Source organism: Piliocolobus tephrosceles, chromosome Y, assembly GCF_002776525.5.
Source record: "Piliocolobus tephrosceles isolate RC106 chromosome Y, ASM277652v3, whole genome shotgun sequence".
Classification (NCBI taxonomy): Eukaryota; Metazoa; Chordata; class Mammalia; order Primates; family Cercopithecidae; genus Piliocolobus; species Piliocolobus tephrosceles.
Genome location: NC_045456.1, coordinates 13,642,554 through 13,657,314, shown reverse-complemented (window position 1 = coordinate 13,657,314; position 14,761 = coordinate 13,642,554). Strand labels below are relative to the sequence as shown.

General features: G+C 45.5%; 1 protein-coding gene across 1 annotated transcript in view; it reads left to right on the top strand.

The window, feature by feature from the left end:
• The first annotated feature begins 10,975 nt into the window (after positions 1-10,975).
• CLCN4 (chloride voltage-gated channel 4) overlaps positions 10,976-14,761 on the top strand; it is an 80,362-nt gene continuing 76,576 nt past the window's right edge. Inside the window, exons 1-2 of the mRNA XM_023198728.1 lie at positions 10,976-11,443; positions 12,619-12,882. The gene's annotated coding sequence lies outside the window, so the exon portion shown is untranslated. The remainder of the gene's footprint in view (positions 11,444-12,618; positions 12,883-14,761) is intronic.

The following is a 14,761-nucleotide window of genomic DNA, read 5'->3' as shown; positions in this document are numbered from 1 at the left end:
CAGATTTTTATTCTTGCCTTTACCCTATTTTTCCCCTTCTCCTTACAGGTAACCATTGGAAAGAGATTACTGTTTTTCCTTGCATTGTTATTTTAAAATATAAGCAGGTATATAAACGTGTGTACATACAAATATATACATATGATTACACAAATATGAACACATCTATGTTTGTATTTCTCCCCCCCTTTTTGGGCAAATAGTAGCACAAAAACACACTTTTCTTCACCTGCCTTTTTTTACTTAAAAGTATATCCCAGCCAGCGGTGGTGGTGCACACCCGTAGTCCCAGCTACTTGGGAGGCTGAGTTGGGAGGATCCTTTGACACCAGGAGTTCAAGAGTAGCCTGGACAATGTAGCGAGACTGCATTTCTTTAAAAAAAGAAAAACAGATATATCCCAGAGACCACCAAAGTCTGTATTGGCTGCTATAGTGATTTACCACAAGCTTGGTGGCTTAACAAAAATTTATTCCACGGTTCTCAAGGCCAAAAGTGCTAAATCAAGGTGTCACTGGGGCTATACTCTCTTCAAAGGCCCTAGGGGAGGATCCTTCCTGCCTCTTCTGGCTCCTGCTGCTGCTGACAATCCTTGGTTTGTGCAAGAAACATGACTCCAGTCTCGGCCCCATCGTCACATCACCATTCCCTCTGTGTTTCTCCCTGTCTTCTCTCTTTCACAAGAACATCTGCCATTGGATTTAGGGCCTACCCGGTTAATCCAGGATGATCTCATCTCCAGGTCTTTAATTACCTCTGCAAAGACTCTTTCCAAATAAGGTCATGTTCCCAAGTTCCAGGTAGACATATCTTTAAGGCCACTATTCAGTCCACTACGATCTGTCCTCTGCACCGCCCCCCCAAATTCACATGCGACTCACAAGCAAAATAACATTCATCCCATCCCCACATCCCCCAAAGTGGTACGTATAAGTATTCTTTTCGTTTTACCTTTGCACACAACATTAGTGGATGTACCATTGTTTATTCAACCATCTTCTGGTTGTTTCTAGTCATGCTGTTAAAAATAATTCAACAGGCCGGGCGCAGTGGCTCACGCCTGTAATCCCAGCACTTTGGGAGGCCCAGGCGGGCAGATCATGAGATCAGGAGTTCGAGACCAGCCTGACCAACATGGTAAAACCCCATCTCTACTAAAAATACAAAAATTAGCTGGGCGTGGTGGCATGCGCCTGTAATCCCAGCTACTCAGGAGGCTGAGGCAGGAGAATCACTTGAACCTGGGAGGCGGAGGTGGCAGTGAGCCGAGATCGTGCCATTGCACTCCAGCCTGGGTGACAGCGAGACTCCGTCTCAAAAAAGAATAATAATAATTCAACAACGACAGTCTTCTGCAGACATCTTTTCACATTTTTGCCAGGGTTTCTGTTTTTATTTTATTGATAGAAATGGTATTGCCATGTTGCCCATGCTGGTCCCCAACTCCTGGTCTCAAGCTATCCCCCTGCTTCCATCTCCCAAAGTGTTGGGATTTCAGGTGTGAGCCACCCTGCCCGGCCTTTGCCAGGATTTTCGTGAGATACATCCCAAGAAGTGGGAGCTCTGGGTCAACGGTAATGCGTGTGGCATGTTGCTGGGTGTCGCTGCATTTTCCTCATAGGGGCTTTACCATTTCGTATTCTCACCAGCAATGTATAGAGACAGTTCCCTCACAACCTCAGCAATAGAATGGTGTCACATTTGTGAGTCTTTGCCAGTTGCAGAGGTGAGAAAACATCTCAGCACAATCAAAATTTGTGCTTATGAGCAAAGCTGCTTTAATTATAGAGGCTTGTTGGTAAGTTTTAATATCAGTTAGGGGTAGCCCTCCTTCCTTTCTTCTTTCTCAGTGCTTTCCTGTATATTCTTGCTTATTTGTTCTTCCAAATGAATTTTATAATTATCTTGTCTAGCTCCAGGGAAAAAAAAATTATGGAATCTACTGAAATTGCATTAAACTTACAAATTTGGGAGAACCGACATCGTTATGATGATGAATCCTCTTATCCAAGAATGTATTTCCATTTGTCCAAGACTAATTTTTTGCCTTTCAGGAATGCTTTACTGTTTTACTCATATATATTTTGGATATTTCTTGATGGGTTTTTGTCTGTTTTGTTCTCTGTCTGTGTCTGCATAAAGACAGAAAATAACAGTAAGATAAATACACATACATGGAAGGCTATTTACCTTTTTTCAGACTTTGGTGGAAAAACTAGTGTTTCCCCAGTAAACAAGATGTCGAGGTTGAGTGCAGTGTCTCATGCCCGTATCCCAGCATTTTAAGAAGCTGAGGTGGGGGGATCGCTTGAGCCCAGGAGTTCAAGACCAGCCTGGGCAGCATAGCGAGACCCCTTTCCTACAAAAAAATACAAAAAATTAGCTGGGCATGGTGGCATGCGCCTGTGGTCCCAGCTACACAGGAGGCTGAGGTGGGAGAATTGCTTGAACCCTGGAGGTCAAGGCTGCAGTGAGCCATGTTCATGCCATTGCACTCCAGCCTGGGTGACAGAGTGAGACCCTGTCTCGAAGGAAAAAAGTGGCCGGGGCAGTGGCTCACGCCTGTAATCCCAGCACTTTGGGAGGCTGAGGTGGGCAGATCACGAGGTCAGGAGTTCGAGACCAGCCTGGCCAACATAGTAAAACCCCATCTCTACTAAAAATACAAAAATTAGCTGGGCATGGTGGCATGCACCTGTAGTCCCAGCTACTCAGGAGGCTGAGGCAGGAGAATCACCTGAACCTGGTAGGCGGAGGTTGCAGTGAGCTGAGATCACACCACTGTACTCCAGCTTGGACAACACAGTGAGAATCTGTCTCAAAGAACAAAAACAACACAGGTTGTGGCCTGTGGTTCTGACTGGCTATACATTGGGGGTTCCCATGACCCCCTCCTCAGGTTCACTGACATGCTAGAGTGGTCGCACAACTCAGGGAAACATGTTTACCCATTTGTTATAAAGGATATTACAAAGTACAGCCTGATGGAAGCGATGTGGAAGGTATGGAAGGAAAGGCACGGAACTTCCATGCCCTTCCCTAGGCACCACCCTCCGGGAACCTCCGTGGTGTAGTCAGCTATCTGGAAGCCCATGAAAAACCCTGTCTTTTTTTTTTTTTTTTTTTATGCTTTAAGAGTACATGTGCACAATGTGCAGGTTTGTTACATATGTATACATGTGCCACATTGGTGTGCTGCACCCGTTAACTTGTCATTTACATTAGGTAGATCTCCTAACGCTGTCCCTCCCCTCTCCCCCCACCCCACGACAGGCCCTGGTGTGTGATGTTCCCCACCCTGTGTCCAAGTGTTCTCATTGTTCAATTCCCACCTATGAGTGAGAACCTGCGGTGTTTGGTTTTTATGGAGGCTCCATTAGTAGGCATGATTGATTACATCATTGACCATTGGTGATCAATTCAATCTTCAGCCCCTCTAGCCTCCCCAGAGGTCAGGGGGGTGGGGCTAAAAGTCCCAAATCTGTTATCTTGCCTTGGTCTTTCTGGTGACTGGTGACCAGCGCCTATCCTGAGGCTACCTAGGTCATCTCATTCGCATACAAAAGACACTCATTACTCTGGACTTCTCAAAACAAACAAAAAGCTTTTAGCCTGAGAACGGTGGCTCACATCTGTAATCCCAGCAGTTTGGAAGGCCCAGGCAGGTGGATCACCTGAGGTCAGGAGTTTGAGACCAGCCTGACCAACATGGTGAAACCCTGTCTCTATTAAAATACAAAAATGTAGCCAGGCATGGGGGCGGGTACCTGTAACCCCAGCTACCCAGGAGGTTGAGGCAGGAGAATCCCTTGAACCCCAGAGGTGGAGGTTGCAGTGAGCCGAGATCACGCCACTGCACTCCAGCCTGGCCAACAGAGTGAAACTCTGTCTCAAAAAAAAAAAAAAAAAAGTCAAAAATAACTTTCAGCAATGCTACTGTGGCCAATTTTTACTTGTTGCAGTCGCTGTAGCAGAAAGAAGGCCTTTCCCTCCTGGCTACCTATGGGCACTCCGTATCTTCTCTCTGGTCCACTCTTCTACAGTCCCCAACTTGAGCTAACTCCCACTTGTCCTTCGATAGCTTAACCATGACTTTCTCAAGGAGGCCGGAAGTGGTCTCCGTCCCTGAAGAAATGTGGCCCCTCTGCTTTATGTACGTGTATGAGTTTGCTAGGGCTGCCGTAACCAAGTCCCACAGAGTGAGTAGCTTCAACAGCAGACATTGATTTTCTCACTGTCTGGAGGCTGGAAGTTCAAGATGAAGGCGCTGGCAGGCTGATTTCCCGAGGCCTCTCCCCTCAGTTTGCCGCCGCCTCACATGGTCATCACTCTGCATGCATGACCCTGTGGTCTCCTTTTTTTCTTTTTTTTTTTTTTTTATAGGGGCGCCAGTCAGATGGGACTAGGGCCCCACCCTAGTGGCCTGATGTTAAAACATAACCACTTCTTTAAAGAACTTAACTCCAAATATAGTCACATTCTGAGGTACTGGGGAGTTGAGACTTCAACATATGAATCTGGGGGGACATAATTCAGCCCCTAGCAGTATTTTTCCACATCACTCAACACTTCTCTCATTAGGGATTCCCTACCCTTGATTGGGAAGACCTGTTTCATGACTGTCTTCCCCATGGACTGTAAGAGGGACTCGGCAGAGGGACACAGCCACTCCAGAGTGTGGCTGACCCTCAGGCCTTGCATTCTACCTGGTGTAGACGGAGGGCTCCCTAAATAGGAATCGGATGAATCAGTGAGCCAAGGTTCTGTTCTGTTCGTTTCCAATGGCTGCTGTACTTAGTGGCTTAAAACAACACGTATCTATCCTTTTCCTTTTCTGGAGGGTAGAAGTCTAAACTTGGTGTGAATTGGCTAAAATCAAGTGCCAGCAGGGTTGCGTTCCTTCTCAGACTAGTGGGGAGATTCTATTTCCTGGCCTCTTCCAACTTCTAGAGGCCACTTGCATTTGTTTGCTTATGGCCCTATCCTCCATCTTCAAGGCCAGCAGTGTAGCAGGTTCAAATCTCCCTCTCTGATATCTGCTTCCATTGCTACATCTTCTCTGACTCTGACCCTCCTGCCTCCCTTTTATAAGGACCCTTGTGATGACACTGGGCCCACCGGGGCCACCCAGGATCATCTCTGCATGATCTTAGGATCCCTAATCTAATCACATCTGCAAAATCTATTTTGTCATGTAAGGCAACATCTTCACAGGTCCTGGGAATAAGGGGGTGAACATCTTTGGGGAGGTCATGCTCCAGGCCACCCTAGAAGCACTGAGCTTTGAAGGACTGGTTCCTGTATTCAGTATGTATGTCCTCTGGCATGCATCTCAAGTTTTGCTTTGGAACAAGTGATCAGACACTCCTCTCTTTTCTTAGAAGATTTCCAGGTTCCTGGTGAAGTCCAAAAGCAGAGGCTGCACATTCAGTGGCATTTGGAAGCATCTTGTCTGAGACCTGTGGCTAGAGGCACATGGCCTTCTGGAATCTCTGCCTTTCCATCGTTCCCACTAACAGACGCTCTGGCCAGATCGCTGTTTCTACCCTGCAATTACAGGCAGAATCCCATGAGTAATAAACACAAATTGTTTTATTGCAATGGAATTCGTTTAAAAGAAATACTTAACTGCATCGTCCAATAGAATTATCTGCGATGATGGAATTGTTTTATATCTGCACTAAAATACCGTAGTGACAAGCCACATGTAACTCTTGAGCACCTGACATGTGGCTAGTGTGACTGAGGGACTGAATTTGAACTTTTAAGTTAAATTCATTTTCATGTAAATAGCAACAGTGGCTGGTGGCTACCATAGTAGAGCAGTGCAATTCTAGAAGACTCCCATTTCCAACCCAAGGCACCTGGACAAGAGCAGCTTTTCTCAGAGGCTAGGTCCAGGGTGAGAAAAGCTGTTCACTGTCCAGGTGCAATAAAATAACTGACTTCTGTCTGTGTATGGTGGGGATGCTGTCCAATGATGGCTGCCATGCATCAGTTTCCAGCTCCCTATTCAGTAGTTTGAAGCAAGCCACGGTGGGAGAATTTACACCATGAGAATCAGCACAAGCTACAAATCAAGGCTCCCTCCCCATGCCCCACCCTTGGAGAGCTGGGTTATTTAACGTTGACTGACATGCCACTGTGCGTATGCTGACTGGAGGAGGCAGGCCTACTGAATTGCCTTGGCAACATCTGAGTCTCCTGGCACTCACAGAGAAAAAGGAGACAGTGGCAGCTCCACAGTTCTTGCCGTCAGAGACGAAAAACACCATACGGTTTTTTAAGGGATGGCAAAAACTTCTCTTAGCTCTTAGAGCTACACAGGCTCTTTTCTCAGGTTTCCTAGAACAGACAATGTCCTTGACAACAACTCCACTCCACGGCAAAAGCAGAGGGATTTCAAAGCTGTTGTTTGTCACATCAGTCAAGGCTGTCACTTTGGATAGATGTCAGGGCAAGGGGGTCTGAGTTTGCAGCTTTTGGATGTCTGCTGAGATCTGTGAACACAGATCTGTGAACACAGCCCAGAATGCCTAGAAAAGGCTGGATTGCATATTCTTATATTCCATGTCACTTACTTATTCCCCAAATCTTTTAGGATGCTGGCCATGTGCATAGCCCCCAGCTAGGTATGGAAGCAACTCATTCATTCATTCATTCATTCATTCATTCATTCATTCATTCATTCCAGACAGTGTATTCAGGTGTAAAGGAGTTTAGGACACAGACATGAATGAAATAGGGTCTTCACCTCCAGGTTTTATAAGATCCCCCATTTATAGAATAATTTACCAGATACTCAGGGCTGGAATTCGGAGGAGGTGAGGGAGGCACTTACCTTGGGTGCAAAATGTAAGAGGGCACCAAAAAAATCAGTAATCAAGATAATATACTGGCCGGGCATGGTGGCTCACGCCTGTAATCCCAGCACTTTGGGAGGCCGAGGCTGGCGGTTCACCTGAGGTCAGGAGTTTGAGACCAGCCTGGCCAACATGGCAAAACCCCATCTCTACTAAAAATACAAAAATTAGCTGGGTATGGTGGTAGGCGCCTGTAACCCCAGCTACTCAGGAGGCTGAGGCAGGAGAATTGTTTGAACCTGGGAGATGGAGGTTGCAGTGAGGCAAGATCGTGCCACTGCACTCCAGCCTGTGAGACAAGAGCAAAACTCCATCTCAATATATATATATATATATAAATGTGTGTGTGTATATAAAATTTATAAAATCAAAATTAGTGCAGGAAATTACAACGTACGAGATACGAACATTTTAAATAAAGACAGGCTGTTGTGGATTGTTTCACTCCCCTTCAGTGTTGTGCAAGGGAGCACAGTCAATTCCAATCAGCAAGGGGTTACTTGGCCAGGAGGTCTCTGAAGGGGAGGTTTATGTGGGTGCAAATAAATTGGGCCACGGGGAGCATTATACATAGTTTCTGTGTGTGTGTGTGTTTCGGTTGTAGGGTCTTTATTGACTTTTTTCACTTGGTCCAAAATATAAGACGATATCTTGATCACTGTATTTAGGGGCGCACATCTTTCCTTGTGTCTCAAGTTCTAATAATAAGGCGCTGCTTGCGCTCTTTCCAGGTCTCTCACTTAAGCCTCACATGGCTACAAGTGGTGGATACTATTATTCTTCCTCCTCCTTGTTTTACAGAAGGGAAAAGTGGGCCTTGCAGAAGCTTGGCAAAATAGCACAGGCAGTAATATTGCAATACAGCCATGTAATACTTCAAGATGGTATATGATTAAAGCTGTTGGCTGAGAATATTTGGGAAAATTTTAGTTCTGGTGTAACAAACACTGTATCCCAGAGAGAGTACTACATGCTGGGCTTTCAAAGAACAGGTAAGTGCAGCACCCCTCCGTCCCTCCAGGAGCTCAGGGGTTAATGCGAGTAAATGATTTGGGTCTAAGCTGGTGAGTGCTGTCCAGAGGGTCCCAGGGAGCTGTGGCTCCAAGAAAGGTGGAGGGGATGGTCAGAGGCGCCTGGGGAAGAAGCTGGGGTCCCGGCCAGAGAAGACCCAGTCTGACCCCAGGGTGCTGCAGCCTCCATTAGAAGAGGAGGCTGATGTCAGGGCTGTCTCCGAGCCTGTCTGCAAAATGGGTGTACAGCAGTAGATGTGCCCTACTCCTGTTAACCAGCTGCCACGAGAATCAGATGACATGCTGCAAAGGAAGGCGCTTTCTACACGGTGCATGTGCTGAGGCGGGCGCATCAGTTGATAACAGGAGTTTGAGACCATCCTGGGCAACATAGTGAAACCCCATCTCTACTAAAAATACAAAAATTAGCCAGGCATGGTGGTGGGTGCCTGTAATCCCAGCTACTCAGGAGACTGAGGCACAAGAATTGCTTGAACCCAGGAGGCAGAGGTTGTAGTGAGCTGAGATTGTGCCACTGTAGCCTGGGCGACGAAGCAAGACTGCTTCAAAAAAAAAAAAAAAAAAAAAAGGAATATATCTATATATATAACATATAATACACACACACACACACACACACACACACACACACACATATATATATATATATGGGGGCTTGGACACAAAGAGACAATAGGGTCCTTACCTCTAGCTTTTGTAGAACCCACCATTTATAGAATAATTGAATAGTGAGCTTTAATAATTTAATGGTGGGAAAATGTCTGTTTATACAGTGCATCCAAATCTATGAAAATTTCCCATCCACCTCTGTGTCCAGCCATACAGTTTTCCTCACTAGAGATAACACCCTTAGCAGTTCCTGATGTCTCTTTTCAGAGGTGGTTTTTGGTGTACACACAGATGGGCAACGACACGCCCCACATGCTGGGAGTACTACCTTTAACGGATTTGTAATGAAGCAGAGCTTCCAGCACATCATGCAATGGGGAACTCTTGAAAATGGCTGAGAAATGGAACATCTTGGGCATCAAATTATACTCCATCGGTAATTCTAAACCAGGGTTTCTCGACTTCAGCACTATTGTATTGATATTTTGGGCCAAAATGTTCACTGTCCCAGGAGGTGGGAGTAGGGAGGGAGCTGTCCTGTGCGCTGTAGGATGTTCAGCAGCAGCCCTGGCCTCTACCCACTCAATGCCAGGAGCATACGGCTCTTCCCACTCCAGTTGTGGCTGCCAAGAATGTCCCCTGGGGGAAAGGGAGCAACACACCCCCCATTAAGAACCACTGTTTTAAACCTTGTGTGACATCTGTAGAAAACTGGCAGATAAGAGAAAAAACGTAGAAGATTCAAAGGGACAGGAAAGAGAAATCTGTGAAGGCAATGGAAAGAACCCGTAGTCCCAGTTACTTGGGAGACTGAGGCAGGAGGATTGCTTGAGCCCAGGAATTTGAGGTTCCAGTGAGCCATGATCGTGCCGCTGCACTCCAGCCTGGCAGACAGAGCGAGACCCTGTCTCAAATGAACAAACAAAAAACTCAAAGGTTATTATTCCGTTAACTATTGAAAGAATCTTTTCATGAAGGATGGTAATAACCAGCTTTCTACCGCCACACAGGGCAAAATAAGAAGTAGGTTTAAATGGAAGAGAAATTAAAACGACATACAGGTGATTAAATATTAATAACAGCCCCTGAATGGCACTTTCTTTCCTAAAGATCTTCATGAGCAGAATAATCTAGGATGGCTAGGAATTGTTCCCTCAGGGCTTTGTGGTTAAGAGTTCAGAATCTTCAAGTAATGAAATCTGCATTAAAAAATTAGCCAAAACTGTTTATTCCATAATCATGTCTATATGATGCTTTTAAGAAAACATTTTTTTTTTTTTTCTGGCTGTAAAAGCAATACATATTCACTGTGGAAAAATTAGACAATGTCACTAAGCTTAAAAGAAGAAAAATGTAAGGCCGGGCGCGGTGGCTCAAGCCTGTAATCCCAGCACTTTGGGAGGCCGAGACAGGCGGATCACGAGGTCAGGAGATCCAGACCATCCTGGCTAACACGGTGAAACCCCGTCTCTACTAAAAATACAAAAAACTAGCCGGGCGAGGTGGCGGGCGCCTGTAGTCCCAGCTACTCGGGTGGCTGAGGCAGGAGAATGGCGTGAACCCGGGAGGCGGAGCTTGCAGTGAGCTGAGATCCGGCCACCGCACTCCAGCCTGGGCAACAGAGCAAGACTCCGTCTCAAAAAAAAAAAAAAAAAAAAAAAAAGAAGAAAAATGTAAAACACCCTCATCCCACTAACCAGTGAGATACCATGTTTGATACTTTAGTGAATTCATTTCCTAATAATTTTTTCTATGTTCGTAAAGGTATATGTGTAGATATAGATATACTACACCTACATAGAAACAATGGATCACTCAGCACATAATGCTTTGAAGCTTCCATTTTTTTCCATTTAATCCACTGCCAATGTCTTTTTACATCCATGTGTACCATCATATTGGTTTTAATTCTTCCCCTGCACAGATGTCTTATAATTTAAAACATCCCCTGTTTTTGGAGATTTAACTTGCCTCCAGTGCTTTGAGATCATAAATAATATTGCAGCAAACTTTCCCCAGTCAGGGGTTTGCACATCATTCTTCCCCTCCAACCCCCACTCCCCACCCCCCAGGACAAATTCTTGGACATCAAGTTGCTGGAGCACATGATACCAACAGCTGTGGGACCCGGAGTAATTGGTGAAACTGTGTATTTGTAAGGCATTGGGTAGGAAAAAATGCTAAACAGACCACCAGAAGACTGCTCAATTTACATTCCCATGGGTGGTATTGGTTTTTGCTTTTTTTGGTTTTGTTTTCTAATTCTTGGCTAAAATGACAATTTGACAGGCGAGGGTGGAGGGTGTTCAGAGAGCTCTCTCATTCTGTTGAGAATTGCTTGGCCCAGTTATGGGCCTTGTCTGAATTGCCGGTTTGCTGTAATGTTTTTTACAATTGAGCAATCAATTGTAAAAAAGAGAAGGTGAAACTAACCTACTGCAAAGAAACTGCTCCAGGATGAAGAAGGCTGCCTGTATTTTGTCATTTCAGCCAAGCCGGAACACAGAGCAAGGCTGTCTGCACCGTGCTACCATCCTCTTCAGGCTGCAGGGCATTTTATATACCCACCACCTCCCATTGATTCTGGAAACTCCGGCCACAGAATTCCGTGCAGCCCAGCCCCTGAGGGTGGGGCGTCCTGTCTCCCGGACGCCGGGGTTTTCTCTGGACACGAATGCCCCGGGGGTAGGAGGCGAATGACACTGGCACGGCGGGGCTCCGGAGCCAAGAGGTGACCAGGCTGGCTGGGCAGGGCTGAGTGGCTGGGCCGAGCACGTGATGCTCCCAGCCGGCCTCCGGGGCCCTCTGGGCTGAAATCGACATTTGCCTCTGGCAGGAAAATGAGCTTGTCAGTTTCTGCCTCCATTAGACCCTCAACCCAAAGGAGCAGGAGTTTTCGGTAGCGTTTTAACTTTGTATCTCAGAATCTGAAAGCGGAAGGTAAGCTGCTTATATGACTCAGAAAAACAAATTTGAGAGGAGTGACCTAGTAAACTACACTGCGACTTTGTTGATTTTAAAAATCTGGTGTTGAATATAATTGATCGCTGTGAGAGTCAAGGGCTGTATTTATCTCCAAATTAGAGATTAACCTTCTGAACAGAAATTTGGTTAATTTGGAGGGAATGATGGTATAAGGGCCAGGGTTAAATATAGAAGGACACGAAAGCTGCTGGAATAAATTGCAAGTAAACTTAACTCTAACCTGCTTGTAAAACAATCTATTTCATGTCTCTCTCAGGGCTGTGAGCAAAGGGAATGTTATAATTGTGATTTTTAACTCAAGTGAAAGTAAATGAATCTATTTGCAATTGGAATACAAATAAAAGCAGTCTTTGCTTTTGTCCTTTTACATTTCAAAAATGCTTGTGTATTTTGGCAAAAGAAAAGTTTATATGTGCACTGCTTAAGTTTGAAATATGCTATTTCAAATTTACAAAATTATCACAGTTGTAATTTTCTAAAGTCTTTCTAGGCAAGGCTATTTCAGTTGTGAATGAGAAATGTTGACATTGTACATATTTTCTGTGATAGTAAAGTGACTCACTTCTTCAGAATGTGATAAAAATTAGAAAATGTGAAATAATGAGTTATTGTGAATTAACTCAAGCCTTGCCAGAAGATGTAAGAAAACAGAGACACAAATACAGCCATGCTCACGTAATAGTGCTTTATTTTAAATCATCACACATTTAAGTAAGTAGTAGAAATACGTGGTGTCACCATTTTTTTCCTTTGGCAAATACAAATTAATATTGGAATGCAGCTATTCAGAGTAATCAAAGCATTATTCATCCGTGCAATTAGTATAATGTTCCATAATGAATTGCTTTGAACTAAAGTGTCTGGTATAATAGTCGATATACGACTTGAAACACAGAAACTCTATACAAAGTATGTCCATGCTATATTTTGTGTCATTATGATTTGCACAAAATGTTTATTTCTCCACTGCATTTGATAAATACTAGTTTTAAAATAAAACATGAAATTGTATTTCCTTTCACTGTAATCCCCTTATTGCTAATTCTTTCGAAATCCTATTACACGCTTGGAGCCTGTGATAATTTGGATTTCTCCTCCTGTGTGTTGTTTTTCATAATTCTTCGCGAAAGGTCAGGCAAGCTGCACACATCAAGCGAAACGGCCTGAGGGGCGGCCAGCGCGAGGGTTTCTGGCCATCACCCCTCACCTCCCGGGACTTCCAGGGTCTTCCCCCGACCCCGCGCACACCTCCCTGCCTCGCCCGGAAGGCGTCACGTGGCAGCGTGGGGCCCGCCTCCTGGTGATGTCACGGCGCTCGCAGCCGTCGCGCTGAAGAAAGGATGCTCGAGGATGCTGTCCAGGTGGGCGGCCGCGGGTGCGATGCGGCACTGCAGGTAAGGGGCGCGCGGCGCCTGGATGCCCTCCTCGGCGCCCCCGGCAGCGCGGTCGCTTCAGGTGGAGCCCGGCCTGCGGGCCTGCAGCCCGGCTGCGCCCCCAGAAACCCAAAGTGGGGCCTCTGGCTGCTGCGGCGCCTGCTGCCCACAGCTGCCTGCTGCAGTTGCATGCACCCGGCGGGGGATGGCCCGTGGCAGGCCCACGCGTGAATTGGGTCTTGGCACGTCCGCCCGGATGAAGTGGGCAGGGGCCAGACAGAGAGACTGGGGGGAGGGGAAAAAACCCTTCTGGCGGGGAACAAAATCTGAAGTGACCACACTGCATGCATTCTAAGTAGAGAGAGGGGCTTTTAAGAGGTAACTATCAAGTGTTTTCCTAGTGTCATTCTGCTTCTTAAATAATGACATGTTTACTAATTACAGGCCTTTGTCCTCAGTAATTAGCCTCATTTCTTTCAAAGCAAAAGCGGGCTGGGGAATGGAGACTTCTTGGTTAGCAATTTAAGAGCCAGATGTGCAATCTAAATTGTTTTGCATTATTTTGCAAGGTTCCAGCATTTACAGGGCATACGTCAGAAATGTATTTTTTTTTCCTTCCAGGTGTTTTAAGTAGATTAAAAAAGAACAGTATCCAATAAAATAAAAATAAATTGCAGCTTCCAAAGATAACATGTGAGTGTAAGAGACAGTTACATGTCTAAGAATCAAATGATCTTAAGCAGAGAGTGGGAGTGGAGATAACGCCAAAACCTAACAATTCCCAGAGTTCTTTTTAATTCTCTCGCTGATAATTCGCTTACTGAATGGAGGGGCTTGATGACTCAGCGACAGATGGAGGGGTCAGGTGACTTCAGTTCTAGCATGACAGTGGGTGGGGGATTTTAATGGACTCTTTCTAGAGCGTTTACATTCCTTTCTCGGGGTCAGGAAGAAACTATAGCAGGACGTGTGTGGGCACCCTGGGGGAGAATGTGGCATTTTTTTTCCCCCTCTAAAACCTGACCCTTCTGGAAGGTTTGTTGTCACTAAACTGTATTGGAACTCACATCATGAATAATTTGACCAACCAGCAACGTTGGGGGGCCTGTAAAGTAATGCTATTTCCACCAATAATTGAAGGAGGCATTTCTTTCAGAATTTGGGACACCCAGATGTGTTGCTGCAGTAATTTAGTAACTTGTTTGTTGCCATTTTCTTCCTTTGGTTCAGTTTGGTTACACAAATTAAGATCCCTGGGTTCCTGCCCTCCCTTCTCCCCCAGCTCAACCCTAGATAGAGCAAAGCAGATGATAGAGGTGGATCTAATAGAGACCTAGATTCCACTTTTGGCTTTGTGACTGTGCAGGCTTGGACATGTCATTTTGTGTCTTTGGGTCTCGGCTATCTTGTCCTCAAAGTAACAAAGGGATTTAGGTCAGGGTGTCTCAACCTTGGCACTACTGGCATTTGGGGCCAGATAACTCCTTGTGGTGAGGCTGTCCTGTGCATTGTAGGATGTTTAGCAGAATCTCTGACCTCCACCTACTGGATGCTACTAGCACTTCCTCCCTCAGCCCCCAGCTGTGACAATCAAAAATGTTGCCAGACATTGCCAAATGTCCCCTGAGGGCTCCCTTGCCCCCTGTTGAGAACCACTCATTGGGATGATCTCAAAATGTTCTTTGGGCTCCAAGAATTCATTTTCTTATGATAGGTTTGATGCCAAGCCCTTGATCAGAAATCTGATTCCCTTTCTTAATATCGTATATATTGGAAAACACAATGTGAAGGCGTTTTTATGTTGTGAATTTCCAGAAATAGCTTCTGTGAAAGGGGAGGAGCTATTTGTATGCCATTTGTAGCTGGGAGGCTAGCCTGGCGGAAAGGAGAATGTTAGGGA